General features: G+C 43.8%; 1 pseudogene; it reads left to right on the top strand.

Moving 5' to 3' along the window:
• The first annotated feature begins 6,399 nt into the window (after nt 1-6,399).
• Nucleotides 6,400-7,357, top strand: LOC108287551 (annotated as a pseudogene).
• The last annotated feature ends 2,354 nt before the right edge of the window (nt 7,358-9,711 follow it).

Below are 9,711 nucleotides of genomic sequence, written 5' to 3' on the forward strand. Positions count from 1 at the left end.
TTTTGTATTTTTAGTAGAGACGGGGTTTCACCATGTTGACCAGGATGGTCTCGATCTCTTGACCTCGTGATCCACCTGCCTCGGCCTCCCAAAGTGCTGGGATTACAGGCTTGAGTCACCGCGCCCGGCTACTTTAATATTTCTAAAAATCTTTTTAGATACTTTTTTATCTCCAAGAAATAAGGAAAGTTACTACATTCATATCTTTCACACTCCATACCAGTTGATAACAAGGGAGGTCAGCTACTTGAATAAAGTCATAGCCTTTTTATATATCTAAGAATAAAGGAAACTTCCTGGATTCAGATCTTCACCCCTTAAAGTAACTTAAACTACATACTCATGTTTCTCTTTTTGCTCTATGCCAGTTGTAGAGATAATGAAATGAATCAACTACTTGAATAGTCATATCCCTTCCTACCTTTAATATGGGAAATTAAGTTCAGATCTTTCACATGTTAAACCTTATCTAGCGTATCAGTTTACGTAAATTTACTCTATAAACACATCTACAAGTTTAACAAATGCTCTTATTTAGAATTTAGCAAACATCTGAGCAATAAAAATAATTTGGAACCACACGAGTTTTGATAAAAGTACAAAACAAAGTACTAATGGCGCCCTTGTTCACAACTCGAGGCATCTCCTGAGTAGCCCAGTTTAAGTAAAAAGCAAACCATGACAACTCTTTTTCAAAAACGCAACAAAAGGCATTCACAAAGCATTTCCATCACATAAACTCCAATTTTATATGAGTAATCCAATATATTCATAGGGAAATCTGAGGACTCCGAGCTAGTCTACGAAATTTACTTTTCCCAGAATACGTGAAACCTAAAATTCCTATTTGTATCCCTGCGTTATTCGCAACATGGCCAGTTCTCAGCCAGTGAGGGAGGTAAAGACCGTGGAGGGCAAGAGGTTAGAGCTTACCCAACTTAGGTCGCTCGGGTAGTACAAGGCAGGTGTTTTCCTGGAAATTTATCTCCCATCCTATGAAGGAAACAACGAAGGAATGAGAAGGTAGAATGGCAAGGTAGGAAGGTGGGGGAGGGAGGGGGAGAACGGGGGCGGAGGCAATTTTGAGTAAAAGGAAAACCCGGAGAAAAGCAACCAGCGCGCCTGGGGAGCGGAGGTTGGGCGGGAGAAGCGGTGGGAGGTGAGGGGGCACTGCGCCTCCTGAGGAGACGCTGCGGCGGCGATGACGACAGCAGGAGCGGCGGCGATGACGACAGCAGCTGCGACAGCAAGGCGGGAGGTTTTCGGCGCCCTCCGGCCCGGAAGAGGAACGGAGTCGCACCCTGACCGCGCCGGCCTGGAGCGACCTCGCGGAGCTGTGGTACTCCCCGGGGTTGCAGGCGTGGTGCAGGTGGACCAAGGTGAGCGGCTTCTTGGCGGACTCCTCCCTGATGACGACGACGAGCGAGTCGGCCTGGATTGCCTCGATGGCGGACTGCAGGACGTGCGACAGGGCCCTCGCCTCCGCTGCTTCCTCAATGGCTCACTGCAGGAGGTGCAACAGGGCCCTCAGCCCCGCTGCCTCCTCGATGGGGGACTGCAGGACGTGCGACAGGGCCCTCGACCCCACCGCCTCCTTACCACGCACTGAGCACGGTGTCGTCACAGTAGCTCACAAAGTCATTGCCACCGTGGGCATCGAGGGTTCTGGGGTCGCTGAAGTCGGGCTGCAGGCGGTCAGTGTGCCTCTGTGTGTAGTTAGCGGTGTGGCCCATGCAGGCTCTCTGCAGACACCGAGCACAGCAGCTCGTCATGCAAAACGGTCGGCTGGGATACCTTCATCTCCAGATTCCTAGCCACCAGGAAGACGGCGAGCTTCTCCTCCTCGCATCTGAAACTGGCCAAGTGCTGCATCTCGACCTGGAAGATCATCTCCTGGGCTCCCTCTCCAGGACCACCCTTCTTTCTCACATTCTCTGTTCCTGGAACAGATGGGGAGGCTGGGGAGGCTGGTTTTCCAGATCAATCTTGGCTAGATCTTCAGTGACAGAATCGAAGTTGCTGTTGTCTTGGAACTTCCCCAACTCCTGCTGGTGCTTCTGCTCCATCTCGGCCATATCTAGGAGCAACTGCTTTCTTTTCTTTTTGTCGCTCTTGAGGACAAAGTTCTTCATGTTCTAGATGTGGGCCTGTGGCTCTTTCTTCTGGCACTGGTGGCATCGCAGCGTCCGCTGCTGTTCACTCTGCAGATCTTCCATGATGTTTAATGGCAAGCAGGAGTCTAAATTTGGTGGCAGTTGTACCAGGCAGACTGCAGGTCTTCAGCCTGCCCTAACCATTGCTCTTTCCCACACCTCTTTCACTGTGAAGTGAGTCCCTTAGTCAGATGCTATGTTGCATGGGATTCTGTAAGCCCCTGGATTATGGTGCTGGCTGAGGCTGAGTGCAGAAAAGCAAGTTAGAATGACGTAATACATCCCTGTGAGGATACACAACTGATCCTATAGACATGAAAGTAGCACAGTATACTTGATATGCCACCAAGGAACCAGCTAGTGTCCTTGAGGGGTACTGCCATGTCAGGAGCTCGTGCTAGTCTCAGTTGCTGACAGGCTGAACATTCAGAGGCAGCAGGCAGCAGTAACTAGATCAGTCTTGTAAGTGGTAGTCTATCCTGCTGGGTCTATACATAGTCCCCTTCTTTGCCAACATCGTCACTTCATATATGTGTTCACCATACCAATTTCACCAACTAAGTCATTTTGTCTACTTGGTTGCTTGGTGTCTCTTCTATGGTGAGTGCTCTGTAGTGGATGTTAACAAAAATCACTGTACTCTGCCTATTCTCATATGTCCATCACCTGTAACATGGATCTCCTTGTCTTCAACCTTCCTTTCTTTCTGACTCCTGACTAAATGGCCAGGTCAAGGGCCATTGCCCTTGAATCTTTATATATCTTATGGGCAATGGATGAGGCCACTTCTGTCATGGAAAATAAATAATCAAGTGCACTCCTTACAGCTTCACCCATTAGGAAGATTTTTCATCTTCACTGTCTTTCAAGGTTACCTCTGAGATACATCTGTGATGCAGTTAGCAACCATTTTCAATTTATACTCACGTAATAACTGACCTATCTGTAAACCAAGCTCATTCCTCTTCCTCCTCTTTCAGCTGGTCCTATGAAACCCACCCTATGGCCATAGACAAGCTGAGGAAGGGACACACTAGTGCAGGTGTTGTGGATAACATGGGGTCTGAGATACCTTTTGTCTTAGTTCAGGCTGCTATAACATACCATAAACTTAGTGGTCTAAACAAACATTTATATCTTACAGTTCTGAAGGCCGAGAGGTCCAAGATCCAGCTGCCAGCAGATTCATTATCTGGTGAGGGCCTGTTTCCTGGTTTGCAGGTGGCGTTTTTCTCTTTGCATCTTCACATGATGGAGAGCAGAGAGAGCAAGCTTTTATATCTCTACTTCTAAGGGCACTAATCCCATTCATGAGGGCTTTCATGACTTAATGGCCTCCTAAAGGCCCCAGCTCCTAATAGCATCACATTGGTAGTAAACTTTAATATATACATTTTGGAGGGACAAAAACATTCAGACTGTAACACTGCTCATGCAGCTTACTCATGTCTTTAGGTCCTGTTCAAGTTTGATCCCAATGTATCATTTCTATCTGACTCCATTACTTGATGGGTCTAGACCAGGTCATAATGTGGTATTCTAGATGTATGGAACTTTTGAGCTCCATGGTCAAGTATTCCTTCTCTGTGAGTCCAGTAACAAGTTGAGATTTGTTTTTCAAAAAACAGATCACTTACAACTGCTGAATAGGAAGTGCTCTGATCTAAAGCTCCCAGTGAGATCGACACAGAAGGCAGGTGATGATTTCTGCATTTTGAACTGAGGTACCTGGTTCATCCCACTGGGACTGGTTGGACAGTGGGTGTAGCCCACAGAGGATGAGCCAAAGCAGGGTGGGGCATTGCCTCACCTGGGAAACACAAGGAGTTGGAGGATTTCCCTTCCCTAGCCAAGGGAAGCTGTGAGAGACTGTACCAGGAAGAACAGTGCATTCTGGCCCAGATAACTGCACTTTTCCCACGGTCTTAACAACCAGCAGACCAGGAGATTCCCTCTGATGCCTATGCCACCAGGGCCCTGGGTTTCAAGCACAAAACTGAGTGGCCATTTGGACAGACACTGATCTAGCAGCAGGAGTTTTTGTTTTCTCAAACCCCAGTGGCACCTGTAACACCAGTGAAACAGAAGCATTTACTCCCCTGGAAAGGGGGCTGAAACCAGGGAGCCAAGTGGTCTGGCTCAGTGGGTCCCACCCCCACGGAGCCCATCAAACTATGATACACTGGCTTGAAATTCTTGCTGCCAGCAGAGCAGGCTGAGGTTGACCTGGGACACTTGAGTTTGGCGGGAGAGGGATGTCCACCATTGCTGAAGGTTGAGTAGGTGGTTTTACCCTCACAGTGTAAATAAAGCGGCTGAGAAGTGTGAACTGGGTGGAGCCCACCACAGCTCAGCAAGACCACTGTGGCCAGACTGCCTCTCTAGATTCCTCTTCTCTGGGCAGGCCATCTCTGAATAAAAGGCAGCAGCCCCAGTCATGGACTTATATGTAAAACCCCCATCTCCCTGGGGGAGAGCACCCAGGGGAAGGTGACTGTGGCTGCAGGTTCAGGAGACTTAAACATCCCTGTCTGACAGCTCTGAAAGGAACAGCGGATCTCCCAGCACAACATTCAAGCTCTGACAAGGGACACTCTGTATCCTCAAGTGGGTCCCTGACCCCCTTGTATCCTGATTGTGAGACACTTCCCAGTAGGGGCTTACAGACACCTCATACAGGAGATCTTTGGCTCGCATCTGGCAGGTGACCCTCTGGGATGAAGCTTCCAGAGGAAGGAAGAGGGAGCAATCATTGCTGTTCTGCAGCCACTGCTTGTGATACTCAGGCAAACAGGGTCTGGAGAGGACCCCCAGCAAATTCCAGCAAACCTGTAGCTGAGGGGTCTGACTGTTAGAAGGAAAACTAACAAACAGAAAGGAATAATATCAACATCAACAAAAAGGATGTCCACTCAGAGACCCCATCTAAAGGTTGCCAACATCAAAGACCAAAGGTAGATAACTCCCCAAAGATGGGGAGAAACCAGCACAAAAAGGCAGAAAACTCCAAAAGTCAGAATGCCTCCTCCCCTCCAAAGGATCACAACTCCTCACCAGCAAGGGAACAAAACTGGACAGAGAATAAGTTTGACGAATTAACAGAAGTAGGCTTCATAAGATGGGCAATAACAAACTCCTCCAAGCTAAAGGAGCATGTTCTAACTCATTGCAAAGAAGCTAAGAACCTTGAAAAAAGGTTAGACAAAATGCTAACTAGAATAACTAGAGAAGAATATAAATGACATAAATGAGATGAAAAACACAGCATGGGAACTTCATGAAGCATATACAAGTATCAATAGTCAAATCAATCAAGCGGAAGAAACGATATCAGAGATTGAAGATCAACTCAATGAAGAAAAGTCAGAAGACAGGATTAGAGAACAAAGAGTGAAAAGAAATGAACAAAGCCTCCAAGAAATATGGGACTATGTGAAAAGAACTAATCTACATTTGATTTGGTGTACCTGAAAGTGAAGGGGAGAATGGGACCAAGTTGGAAAACAATCTTCAGGATATTATCCAGGAGTACTTCCCCAATCCAGCAAGACAGGCCAACATACAATTCACCAAGGTTGAAATGAAGGAGAAAATTATAAAGGGCAGCCAGAGAGAAAGGTCAGGTTACCCACAAAGGGAAGCCCATTGGATTAACAGCAGATCTATCAGCAGAAACCCTACAGGCCAGAAAAGAGTGGGGGCCAATATTCAACATTCTTAAAGAATTTTCAACCCAGAAATTCATACCCAGCCAAACTAACTTGATAAGTGAAGGAGAAATAAAATCCTTTATAGACAAGTAAATGCAAAGAGATTTTGTCACCAGGAGGCCTGCCTTACAAAAGCTCCTGAACAAAGCAGTAGATATGGAAAGGAACAATCAGTACCAGCAACTGCAAAAACATACCAAATTGTAAAGACCATTGACACTGTGAAGAAACTGCATCAACTAATGGGCAAAATAAGCAGCTAGCATCATAATGACAGGATCAAATTTACACATAACAACATTAACTTTAAATTTACCCATAACAACGTTACACATGTGAAGTTAGAATTCCTTCATGGTGATGCCAGTTTCTATTTGGAATTTATATACAACCTGCTTGGGTGGAGAAGCCATTGTCTTCAGAAACCTCGGTGTAGTTGAATTGTTAATGCCCCAATTAAAAGACACAGACAGCTTCTTTGTGCCCATGGATGCTGCTGAAGAAGCATCATTAAAGTCTCTCTTCTCCCTGCAATCATGTCTAAGTCAGAGTCTCCTAAAGAGCCCAAGCAGCTGAGGAAGCTCTTCACTGGAGGGCTGAGCTTTGAAACTGATGAAAGCCTGAGGAGCCATTTTGAGCAATGAAGATTGCTTATGGACTGTGTGATAATGAGAGATCCAAACACTAAGCCTTCCAGGGGCTTTGGGTTCATCACATATGTCACTGTGGAGGAGGTGGATGCAGCCATGAATGCAAGGCCACACAAAGTGGATGAAAGAGTTGTGGAACCAAAGAGAGCTGTCTCAAGAGAAGGTTCTCAAAGACCAGGTGCCTATTTAACTGTGAAATAAAGATTTGTTGGTAGCATTAAAGAAGACACTGAAGAACATCACCTACAAGATTATTTTGAACAGTATGGGAAAACTGAAGTGATTGAAATCATGACCGACTGAGGCAGTGGCAAGAAAAGGGGCTTTGCTTTTGTAACCTTTGATGACCATGACTCCGTGGATAAGACTGTTATTCAGAAATACCATACTGTGAATGGCCACAACTGTGAAGTTAGGAACGCCCTGTCAAAGCAAGAGATGGCTAGTGCTTCATCCAGCCAAAGAGGCCAGAGTGTTTCTGGAAACTTTGGTGGTGTTCGTGGAGGTGGTTTTGGTGGGGAATGACAACTTTGGTCATGGAGGAAACAAAGTCATGACAGCTTTGGTGTCAGCTGTGGTTGTGGTGGATATGGTGGCAGTGGGGATGGCTATAATGGATTTGGTAATGATGGAAGCAATTTTGGAGGTGGTGGGAGCTACAATTATTTTTGGCAATTACAACAGTCAGTCTTCAAATTTTGGACCCATGAATGGAGGAAACTTTGGAGGCAGAAGCTCTGGCCCATATGGTGGTGGCTGCCAAAACTTTGCCAAACCATGAAACCAACGTGGCTGTGGTGGTACCAGTAGCAGTAGTAGCTATGGCAGTAGCAGAAGATTTTAATTAGGAAACAAAGCTTAGAAGAGGAGAGCCAGAGAAGTGACAGGGAAGCTACAGGTTACAACAGATTTGTGAATTCAGCCAAGCACAGTGGTGGCAGGGCCTAGTGCTACAAAGGAGACATGATTTAGACAAATACTCATGTGTATGGGCAAAAAACTCAAGGACTGTATTTGTGGCTAATTGTATAACAGGTTATTTTAGTTTCTGTTCTGTGGAAAGTATAAAGCATTCGAACAAAGGGTTTTAATGTAGATTTCTTTTTCTTGCACCCATGCTGTTGATTGCTAAAGGTAATAGTCTGATCATGGCACTGAATAAATGTCTTTTTTTTTTTAATGTGCTGTGTAAAGTTAGTCTACTCTGAAGCCATCTTGGTAAATTTCTCCAACAGTGTGAAGTTAGAATTCCTTCAGGGTGATGCCACATTCTATTTGGAACTTATATACAACCTCCTTGGGTGGAGAAGCCATTGTCTTCAGAAATCTTGGTGTAGTTGTACTGATAGTTACTGTTGTGACCTGAAGTTCACCATTAAAAAGGATTACCCAAACAAAACCATGGAATTATTGGTTATAAAAATGATTGTTGGCACATCCTATGCAATATATCTAAATTTAATAATGGTACTAGAAAAAATTGTACATGGGAATGAAGCTTGTGTATTATTCATTATCACATGTAATAAATAAATGATTTAATTCCCTTGACAAAAAAAAAAAAAGACACAGACTAGCAAACTAGATAGAGTCAAGACCATTTGGTGTGCTGTATTCAGGAGACTCATCTCACGTGCAAAGACACACATAGGCTCAAAATAAATGGCTGAAAGAATATTTATCAAGCAAATAGCAAAAAAGTAACAAAATAAGCAGGGGTTGCAATCCTAGTCTCTGATAAAGCAGACTTTAAATCAACAAAGATCAAAAGAGACAAAGAAGGCAATTACATAATGGTAAAGTTTTCAGTGCAAAAAGAAGATCTAGTGATATGAAATACATATGTACCCAATACAGGAGCACCCAGATACATAAAGCAAGTTCTTAATGACTTACAAAGAGACTTAGACTCCCACACAATAATAGTGGGAGGCTTTACACTCCACTGTCAACATTAGATCAACAAGACAGAAAATTAACAAGGATATCCAGGACTTGAACTCAGATCTGGACCAAGTAGACCTAATAAATATTTACAGTACTCTCGACCCCAAACCCACAGAATACACATTCTTCTCAGCACCACATCACACTTACTCTAAAATTGACCACATAATTGGAAGTAAAGCACTCCTCAGCAAATGCAAAAGAATGGAAATCATAACAACCAGCCTCTCAGACCACAGTGCAATCAAATTAGAACTCAGGATTAAGAAACTCACTCAAAACCACACAACTATATGGAAACTGAACAACCTGCTCCTGAATGACTACTAGGCAAATAATAAAGGCAGAAATAAAGATGTTCCTTGAAACCAATGAGAACTAAGACACAGCATACCAGAATCTCTGGGACACATTTAGAGTGGTGTCTAGAGGGAAATTTATAGCACTAAATGCCCACATGAGAAGTGAGGAAAGATCTAAAATCGACACTCTATCATCACAATTAAAAGAACTAGAGAAGCAAGATCAAACAAATTCAAAAGCTAGCAGAAGACAAGAAATAACTAACATTAGAGCAGAATTGAAGGAGATAGAGACACAAAAAAAAACTTCAAAAAAATCAATAAATCCAGGAGCTGGTTTTTTAAAAAAGATCAACAAAACAGATACATTGCTAACCAGACTAATAAAAAAGAGAGAAGAAGCGAACAGATGCAATATAAAATGATAAAGTGGGTATCAACACCGATTCCACAGAAACACAAACTACCATCAGAGATTACTGCAAACAACTCTATGCACATAAACCAGTAAATCTAGAAGAAATGGATAAATTTCTGGACACTTACACCTCCTAAGACTAAAGCAGGAAGAAGTTGAATCCCTGAATAGACCAATAACAAGGTCGGAAGTTGAGGTAACAATTAATATCCTACCAATCAAAAAAAGTGCAGGTCTAGATGGGTTCACAGTTGAATTCTACAAGACATGCAAAGAAGAGCTGGTACCATTCCTTCTGAAACTATTCCAAACAATGTAAAAAGAGGTAATCCTCCCTAACTCATTTTATGAGACCAACATAATCCTGATACCAAAACCTGGCAGAGACACAACTAAAAAAGAAAATTTCAGGCCAATATCCATGATGAACATTGATGCAAAAATCTTCAATAAAATACTGGCAAACTAAATGCAACAGTAGATCAAAAAGCTTATCCACCACAATCAAGCAGGCTTGATCCTGGGGATTCA

This window comes from Cebus imitator, unplaced genomic scaffold (assembly GCF_001604975.1).
Source record: "Cebus imitator isolate Cc_AM_T3 unplaced genomic scaffold, Cebus_imitator-1.0 Scaffold347, whole genome shotgun sequence".
Classification (NCBI taxonomy): domain Eukaryota; kingdom Metazoa; phylum Chordata; class Mammalia; order Primates; family Cebidae; genus Cebus; species Cebus imitator.